Source organism: Henckelia pumila, chromosome 3 (assembly GCF_033568475.1).
Source record: "Henckelia pumila isolate YLH828 chromosome 3, ASM3356847v2, whole genome shotgun sequence".
Lineage (NCBI taxonomy): Eukaryota > Viridiplantae > Streptophyta > Magnoliopsida > Lamiales > Gesneriaceae > Henckelia > Henckelia pumila.
This window is the reverse complement of record NC_133122.1, coordinates 4,616,658-4,625,179: the sequence shown is the minus strand read 5'-3', so window position 1 is coordinate 4,625,179 and position 8,522 is coordinate 4,616,658.

Here is an 8,522-nt window from a genome sequence, read left to right as displayed (position 1 = left end):
CAAGCTTCAATGTCTGATGAACTCCAGAGGAAATTTTAGGATGCCGTGAATGCTGCTGACATACACATCCACCTCAAGGAACTTTTTGGAGCTCAGTAAAGGTCGGAGAGGTATGCCACCGTCAAAGAGCTCATGACATGCCGCATGCGAGATGGGACTTCGGTCCGTGAGCATGGGGTACACATGATTGGGCTCATTGAAAAGTTGGTAACACTCGATTTGACATTGGAGCATGAGCTAAACGCGGACTTGTTACTTCTTTCACTTCCTTCGTCGTTTGACGGATTTGTGGTGAACTTCAATATGAACAAGATAGAGGCCACCCTTGAAGAGATAGTCAATATGCTTGTGTATTATGAGGCCACATTAAAAAAGGATAAACTGGTACTCTTGGTTGGCTCCTCTTCTTACTCCAAGAAGGGGCCAAGTGGAAAGGGTAAGAAACGTTCTGCCCCACCCAAGAAAATTGTACCACAAAAGAAGGCCAAGACAAAAGCTTCAAACGTGAACATATCCGGAGATGTTTGCCATCACTGCAAGAAACCCGGTCATTGGAAACGTAACTGCAAGGAATACCTCGAGCAGTTGCGAACTACAAAGGGTATGTTTTACAATGAAATAAATGTTTCACTTAATACTACTTCTTGGGTATTGGATACCGGATGTGGATCTCACATTTGCAATGATTTGCAGGTGATGATGTAGTGACCCTTACCCAGATCACCTACTAAACAGAACTTAGGCATGCAATTAACTTAATAAAACAGATATCAGAATAAAACTGCGGAAACCAATAACATTATACAATCCCAAGTAAAGGAATCTGTAATTATCCAATAATATACAACCAAATCGAATAGCTGTATAAACCCAAACAACAGTAATAAAGCCTAGACGAAGCTCCAGCTGGCCAACCACTGACTAGCCCCTCCTGGATCCACCCTCCTCGTCCAATCGCAAACCTGCCCCATGGAATAGGGTGTCCAGAAAATACAGAGTACGAGACGTGAGCATAAAACGCTCAGTGCGAGAGTATGAGTATACATGCATGCAAAGTGAACTCCCTATAGACTCGAGGTCAAGGATCAGATAACAGAGACAGACCGGGCCCTGGTATGTAGCACGCTGTGCCGTCGCTTCAGGAGGTGGCTCCCATACCGAGATAATTGTGGATACGCCGGACACAAATCGATGGAAGTCCATCCACTAATAGGATAGGGTACAACCCTACTAACAGACATCTCGAAGGAGATACAGCAAGATGCAAATGAATGCAGCATAATATCATGGCATATAAATCATGCAGTCATATAATACATGCATACTCAGTCAGGATATCTCGAACAGTACTTTCGTACCTCAATACAGTGCAAGCTCTACCAACTCTAGGTCCACGCCTATAGTCTGCTCTACACTGCCAAATGATACCACTATCATCAAAGTGCTCTAAAAGCCTTAACTAAGCTATTGCATACTCCTAAATATTTATAGGAAGCAAAAGCCATACCTTCGTCCGTCGTTAGCCCTTTGATGTCGATGCCTCCAGAACTTGGGCACAACTCCGCTACGACTATCGAACGCCTCTCCGACCTCCGGACCAAGCCTAAGAAGACTAGAACAGCTCGAATATGACTAGAAATAGAGAAGAAATCCGGAATTGGCAAGGAGAAATGAAGTCTCGGCCTTCTATTTATAGACAACGATCGGAGCCTCCGATCCTCGATCGGAACGTCCGAACCTGGATCGGAACGTCCGATCCTGCCATCGGAGCTTCCGAAGATCCTGATCTGCGACGTGTCAAAATATCACTTGATGACTCCGGATAGGGGTGATCGGAGCCTCCGGTCCTGATCGGAGCTTCCGATCCAGCCACACGTCATGGATGACGTAATATCATCGGTGCCTCCGATCCTCATCGGAGCTTTCGATCCCGATCGGAGCTTCCGATCGTCCCTTCGGAGCTTCCGATCCGTCCAATCCCCAATTTATTTAATTAGCATTAATCCTTTAATTACTCAATTAGGGTTCGGGCTACTACATTCTCCCCCACTTAAGATATTTCGTCCTCAAAATCAGATCTTAAGTACCGAATGCAAATACAGAAATCAGAAACATTCTTTATTCAAATCAAACGTTTACAGAGTTTGCAACTGAATACAACTTAAAGAATGAAATCAAAACAACTCAGGATGGTCTGTACGCATCCTGTCCTCAAGCTCCCAAGTAGCTTCCTCAGTGCCTCGGCGTTGCCACTGAACTAAAACCAAAGGAATGACTTTGTTCCGTAAAACCTTATCCTTATAATCAAGGATGCGAAGAGGTTTCTCAACATAAGTCAAATCCTTGTCTACCTGAACCTCAAACTGCTGCAGAATATGAGATTCATCCGCCACATACCGTCGCAACAGAGATACGTGGAACACGTCGTGAATACTGGATAGATGCGGTGGCAAAGCTAGTCGATAAGCCAAATCGCCAATACTCTCCAAGATCTCAAACGGACCGATAAATCTGGGAGACAACTTGCCCTTAAGGCCAAATCTGAGAATCTTGCGGAAAGGTGACACTCTCAGAAACACTTTCTCCCCGACCTCGAACTGAAAAGGCCTACGCTTGATATTAGCATAACTGGACTGACGATCCTGTGCAGTCTTAATCCGTTTCTTGATCTGATCAACAATATCTATCGCCTGCTGGATAAACTCCGGTCCCTCAGCCTGTCTCTCCCCCACTTCTTCCCAGAAGAGTGGAGTACGACAACGTCGCCCATACAACGCCTCAAAAGGTGCCATCCCAATACTAGTGTGATAGCTGTTGTTGTAAGCGAACTCGATCAACGGCAAATGATCCTGCCAGGCTGAACCAAAATCCAAGACGCACGCTCTAAGCATATCCTCTAACGTACGGATAGTGCGCTCTGACTGACCATCAGTCTCTGGATGATAGGCTGTACTCAAACTGAGAGTAGTACCCATCGCACGCTGAACACTCCCCCAGAATCTAGAAGTAAACCTGGGGTCCCGATCGCTGACAATGCTCACAGGCACTCCATGAAGTCGAACGATCTCCTGAATGTACAACCGAGCCATACGATCCACATTGTACTCCCGGCTATAGGCAATGAAATGCGCTGACTTGGTGACTCGGTCCACCACAACCCAGATAGCATCACAGTTCCTCGGGGATACCGGCAAATGGGTCACAAAGTCCATAGTGATAAACTCCCATTTCCATTCAGGAATAGGCAGACTGTGAAGCAATCCTCCAGGTCGTCGGTGCTCTGCCTTGACCTGTTGACACACCAAACATCTGGAAACAAACTGATAAACACTGCGTTTCATTCCCTTCCACCAGAAACGAGTACGTAGATCCATGTACATCTTGTTGCTCCCAGGATGAATACTCAACTTAGTGCGATGTGCCTGAGATAAAATCTCCTCTCGCAACTCTTCATCCTGTGGAATCACAAGCCTACCAGACAAACACAGAAATCCGTCTGACTGATAATGAAATCCAGACGAGCTACCCTCGTTAGCTAGACGAGCTAAACGCTGGGTCTTCGAATCAGACATCTGAGCATCTCGGATCCGCGAGTACAAGGCTGGCTCAGATAATATCGCAAACATCTGGATACTCTGCATACCTTTCTTATGCTTGAAGGTATAACCTGAAGTACAACAGTCACTAATCGCACTAGACATCGAACAAGTCTGAAGTGCGGATAGTCGCACCTTGCGACTCAAAGCATCAGCGGTGAGATTAGCAGCTCCCGGATGGTACTTAATCTCGCAATCATAGTCCTTAAGCAAATCCATCCAACGTCTCTGCCTCATGTTCAATTCTGCCTGAGTGAACAAATACTTGAGACTCTTATGGTCGGTGAAGATCTCAAATTTCTCGCCATACAGATAATGACGCCAGATCTTCAAAGCGAACACAATGGCTGCCAACTCCAAATCATGGACTGGGTAGTTGTCCTCGTGAAGCTTCAGCTGTCTAGAAGCGTATGCGATCACATGCCCATTCTGAGTCAGGACACAACCTAACCCCTGAAGAGAAGCATCCGTGTAAACTACATACCCTCCAGATCCTGACGGTAATGCTAACACCGGCGCAGAAGTCAACCGCCGTCGAAGCTCACGGAAATTCTCCTCACACTCGGAGGACCACTCGAAATCCACACCCTTGCGGGTAAGCTGCGTCAACGGTCGAGCTAACTGAGAGAAATTCAGAATGAAGCGACGATAATACCCTGCTAGACCCAGAAAACTACGGATCTCAGCAACCGTCGTCGGACGCGACCAATTAAGTACCGCTTCAATCTTGCTTGGATCAACAGAAATCCCCTCCCTGGATATGATATGGCCAAGAAAAACCACTCTATCCATCCAGAACTCACACTTGCTCAGCTTAGCGTACAACTGCTCATCTCGGAGAGTCTGTAGTACCAACCGCAAGTGAGAAACATGCTCTTCCGTATTACGCGAATAAACCAGGATGTCGTCAATGAAGACCACGACAAACTTGTCCAAATACTCCCTGAAGACACGGTTCATCAGATCCATGAATATAGCCGGCGCATTAGTCAAACCAAATGGCATCACTAGGAACTCGTAATGCCCATAGCGAGTACGGAATACAGTCTTGGCTACGTCCTGATCACGGACTCTCAACTGATGATACCCAGATCTCAAGTCAATCTTGGAGTAAATTGATGTGCCCTGCAGCTGGTCAAACAAGTCATCAACACGAGGAAACGGATACTTGTTCTTCACAGTGACTCGATTCAGCTGCCGATAGTCAATGCACAGCCGCATCGACCCATCCTTCTTCTTCACGAAGAGAACAGGAGCTCCCCAAGGAGATACACTAGGACGAATGTACCCCTTGTCCAAAAGATCCTGTAGCTGATTCTTCAACTCACGCATCTCTGACGGAGCCAGACGATACGGTGCTCTAGAAATAGGCGAAGTACCCGGCATCAACTCTATGCCAAACTCGACTTCACTAGCAGGAGGAAAACCTGGAATCTCATCAGGAAATACATCTGGAAATTCATCCACAACAGAAATGCTCTCTATCCCAATACTCTCAGCGGACAAATCAACTGCATAGATAAGGTAGCCTTCCCCGCCAGACTCCAGAGCTCGACAGGCTCTCAAAGCTGATACCAAAGGCATCGGGGGTCGCGCTCCCTCACCATAGAAAAACCAACTCTCGCTTCCTTCCGGATGAAAGCGTACTAATCTCTGATAGCAGTCCACTGAAGCTCGATAGGTAGTCAGCACATCTATTCCCAGAATGCAATCAAAGTCGTCCATCGCCAGGACCATGAGATTCACCAACAGAACGTTCCCTTCGAACTCTAAAGGGCAACCCATCACTAGACGCTTAGCCAAAGCAGATTGGCCCGTCGGAGTAGAAACAGACATCACTACGTCTAGTGCAATGCATGGTAACTTATGCCTCTTAAAAAAACATGCAGAAATGAAGGAATGAGATGCACCAGTGTCAATAAGTACAAGAGCAGGTATACCATAAAGCATAAATGTACCTGCGATGACTTTCTCATTCTCCTCCACAGCCTGATCATGTCTCAGGGCAAACACCTGGCCAGAAGCTCGTGGCCTCAAATGAGAACTCCCAGCAGACTGTCCCTGCGACCTCTGCTGAACGGTAGCCTGAGAACCCGATCCTGAACCAGAACCAGAACCGCCTCCCCCAGACTGTGGACAATCCCTCCGGATATGACCAGTCTCTCCACAACGGAAACAAGCTCCAGAAGCTCTGCGGCACTTGTCGGATGGATGGTTCTTCCCACAGTGATCACACTTGTCCTTCTTACCGAAACGGACAACACCTCCAGAACCAGAGGAAGAAGAAGATCCAGACTTCTTGAAAGTTTGGGCACGGGGACCCAAAGAACTAGCAGGTCTCGACTGAGAGAAAGACCTGTTCCGCCGAATGCTGTCCTCTGCCTGGTGACAACGGCTCACCAAACCCTCGTAGGACATGTCGTCGCCAACCGCCACACGGTCATGGATCTCAGGGTTAAGGCCCTGAAGAAACAGATTATACTTCATCTCTGAGCTATCAGCAATCTCGGGGCAATAGGATAGCAGATCAAAGAACCTCTGCTGATACTCATCGATAGACATGGTTCCCTGTCGCAGACTCAGTAGCTCGCCTGCCTTTGACTATCGGAGTGCAGGAGGAAAATACCGCTTTTGGAAAGCTGTGCGAAACTCGGCCAAGGTGGCCACTCCTCTCGCCGCAACAAAAGGTGCAGAAGTAAACCTCCACCACCTGCGCGCACGCCCATCCAGAAGATAGCCAAGGGTCTCCACCTTCTGCTCATCGGTGCATTGGAAAGTCTGAAAAGTCATCTCCATGCGGTCTAACCAGTTCTCCGCATCCTCCAGAGACTCACCTCCAACTAAGGGCTTAGGACCCATAGCTAAGAATCGACGCACAGTGAAACGCTCGTCGTCATGGTGACGATGACGCCGTTCTCGACGAGGCTCCCGGTCGGCATCACCCCAACGCCCACCAACACTGCCATGAGAACTCTGGTCGTCACGATTTGACATCTACAAAAATACCTCAAGATGAGACTAAATCCCAAGAAATCTTTTGCATGCTCTGATACCATAAATGTAGTGACCCTTACCCAGATCACCTACTAAACAGAACTTAGGCATGCAATTAACTTAATAAAACAGATATCAGAATAAAACTGCGGAAACCAATAACATTATACAATCCCAAGTAAAGGAATCTGTAATTATCCAATAATATACAACCAAATCGAATAGCTGTATAAACCCAAACAACAGTAATAAAGCCTAGACGAAGCTCCAGCTGGCCAACCACTGACTAGCCCCTCCTGGATCCACCCTCCTCGTCCAATCGCAAACCTGCCCCATGGAATAGGGTGTCCAGAAAATACAGAGTACGAGACGTGAGCATAAAACGCTCAGTGCGAGAGTATGAGTATACATGCATGCAAAGTGAACTCCCTATAGACTCGAGGTCAAGGATCAGATAACAGAGACAGACCGGGCCCTGGTATGTAGCACGCTGTGCCGTCGCTTCAGGAGGTGGCTCCCATACCGAGATAACTGTGGATACTCCGCTACGACTATCGAACGCCTCTCCGACCTCCAGACCAAGCCTAAGAAGACTAGAACAGCTCGAATATGACTAGAAATAGAGAAGAAATCCGGAATTGGCAAGGAGAAATGAAGTCTCGGCCTTCTATTTATAGACAACGATCGGAGCCTCCGATCCTCTATCGGAACGTCCGAACCTGGATCGGAACGTCCGATCCTGCCATCGGAGCTTCCGAAGATCCTGATCTGCCACGTGTCAAAATATCACTTGATGACTCCGGATAGGGGTGATCGGAGCCTCCGGTCCTGATCGGAGCTTCCGATCCAGCCACATGTCATGGATGACGTAATATCATCGGTGCCTCCGATCCTCAGCTTTCGATCGTCCCTTCGGAGCTTCCGATCCGTCCAATCCCCAATTTATTTAATTAGCATTAATCCTTTAATTACTCAATTAGGGTTCGGGCTACTACAGATGACAAGAAGTCGTAAGCTTAGGATGGGTGAGTCCCAGCTGAGGCTCGGAAATGGTTCCAGAGTAAAAGCCAAAGTAGTGGGAGACGTTTATTTAGTTTTGCAAAACAATTTTAAGTTATTTTTTAGAGATGTTTTATTTGTGCCAGATTTAGTTAAAAACATTATTTCTGTTTCTATGTTTGATAGAGATGGTTTTTCTTGTAATTTTGTGAATGGGTTTGCAATATTTACAAGATTGAATGTTTGATTGGAAATGGACAACTTGAAAACGATCTATATAACTTAAAATTAAAAGACGTTCCAATTAATTATGTTGATAAACCGATAACAACAAATAAAAGGAAAAACGATAGTCAAAACCCGGCAAACCTTTGGCATGCTAGGCTAGGTCATATTTCCTCAAGGAGGATGAACAAGCTAGTGGGAGAGGGCATGTTTGATATGTCTGATATTAACTCTCTACCTACTTGTGAGTCCTGCCTAAAAGGAAAAATGACTAAATCTCCTTTCAAAGGGAAGCCTGAGCGTAGTCAAAATCTGTTGGATTTGATCCATACAGATGTTTGCGGACCATTTAGTATCGGTACTAAATTTGGTCACACCTACTTCATTACCTTTACTGATGATTATTCGAGGTATGGGTATTTATATTTAATGAAATATAAGTCTGAATCATTTTAAAAGTTCAAAGAATTCAAGGCAAAAGTAGAAAACAAACAAGGTAGAAGTATTAAAGCACTTCGATCGGATCGAGATGGAGAATACTTAAGTACCGAGTTTTTGAACTATCTAAAAGATAATGAGATTCTCTCTCAGTGGACTCCTCCTATGAAACCTCATCTGAATGGTGTCTCGGAGCGTCGCAATCGAACTTTGTTGGACATGGTTCGATCTATGATGAGCTTCACTGAGCTCCCACCTTCATTTTGGGGC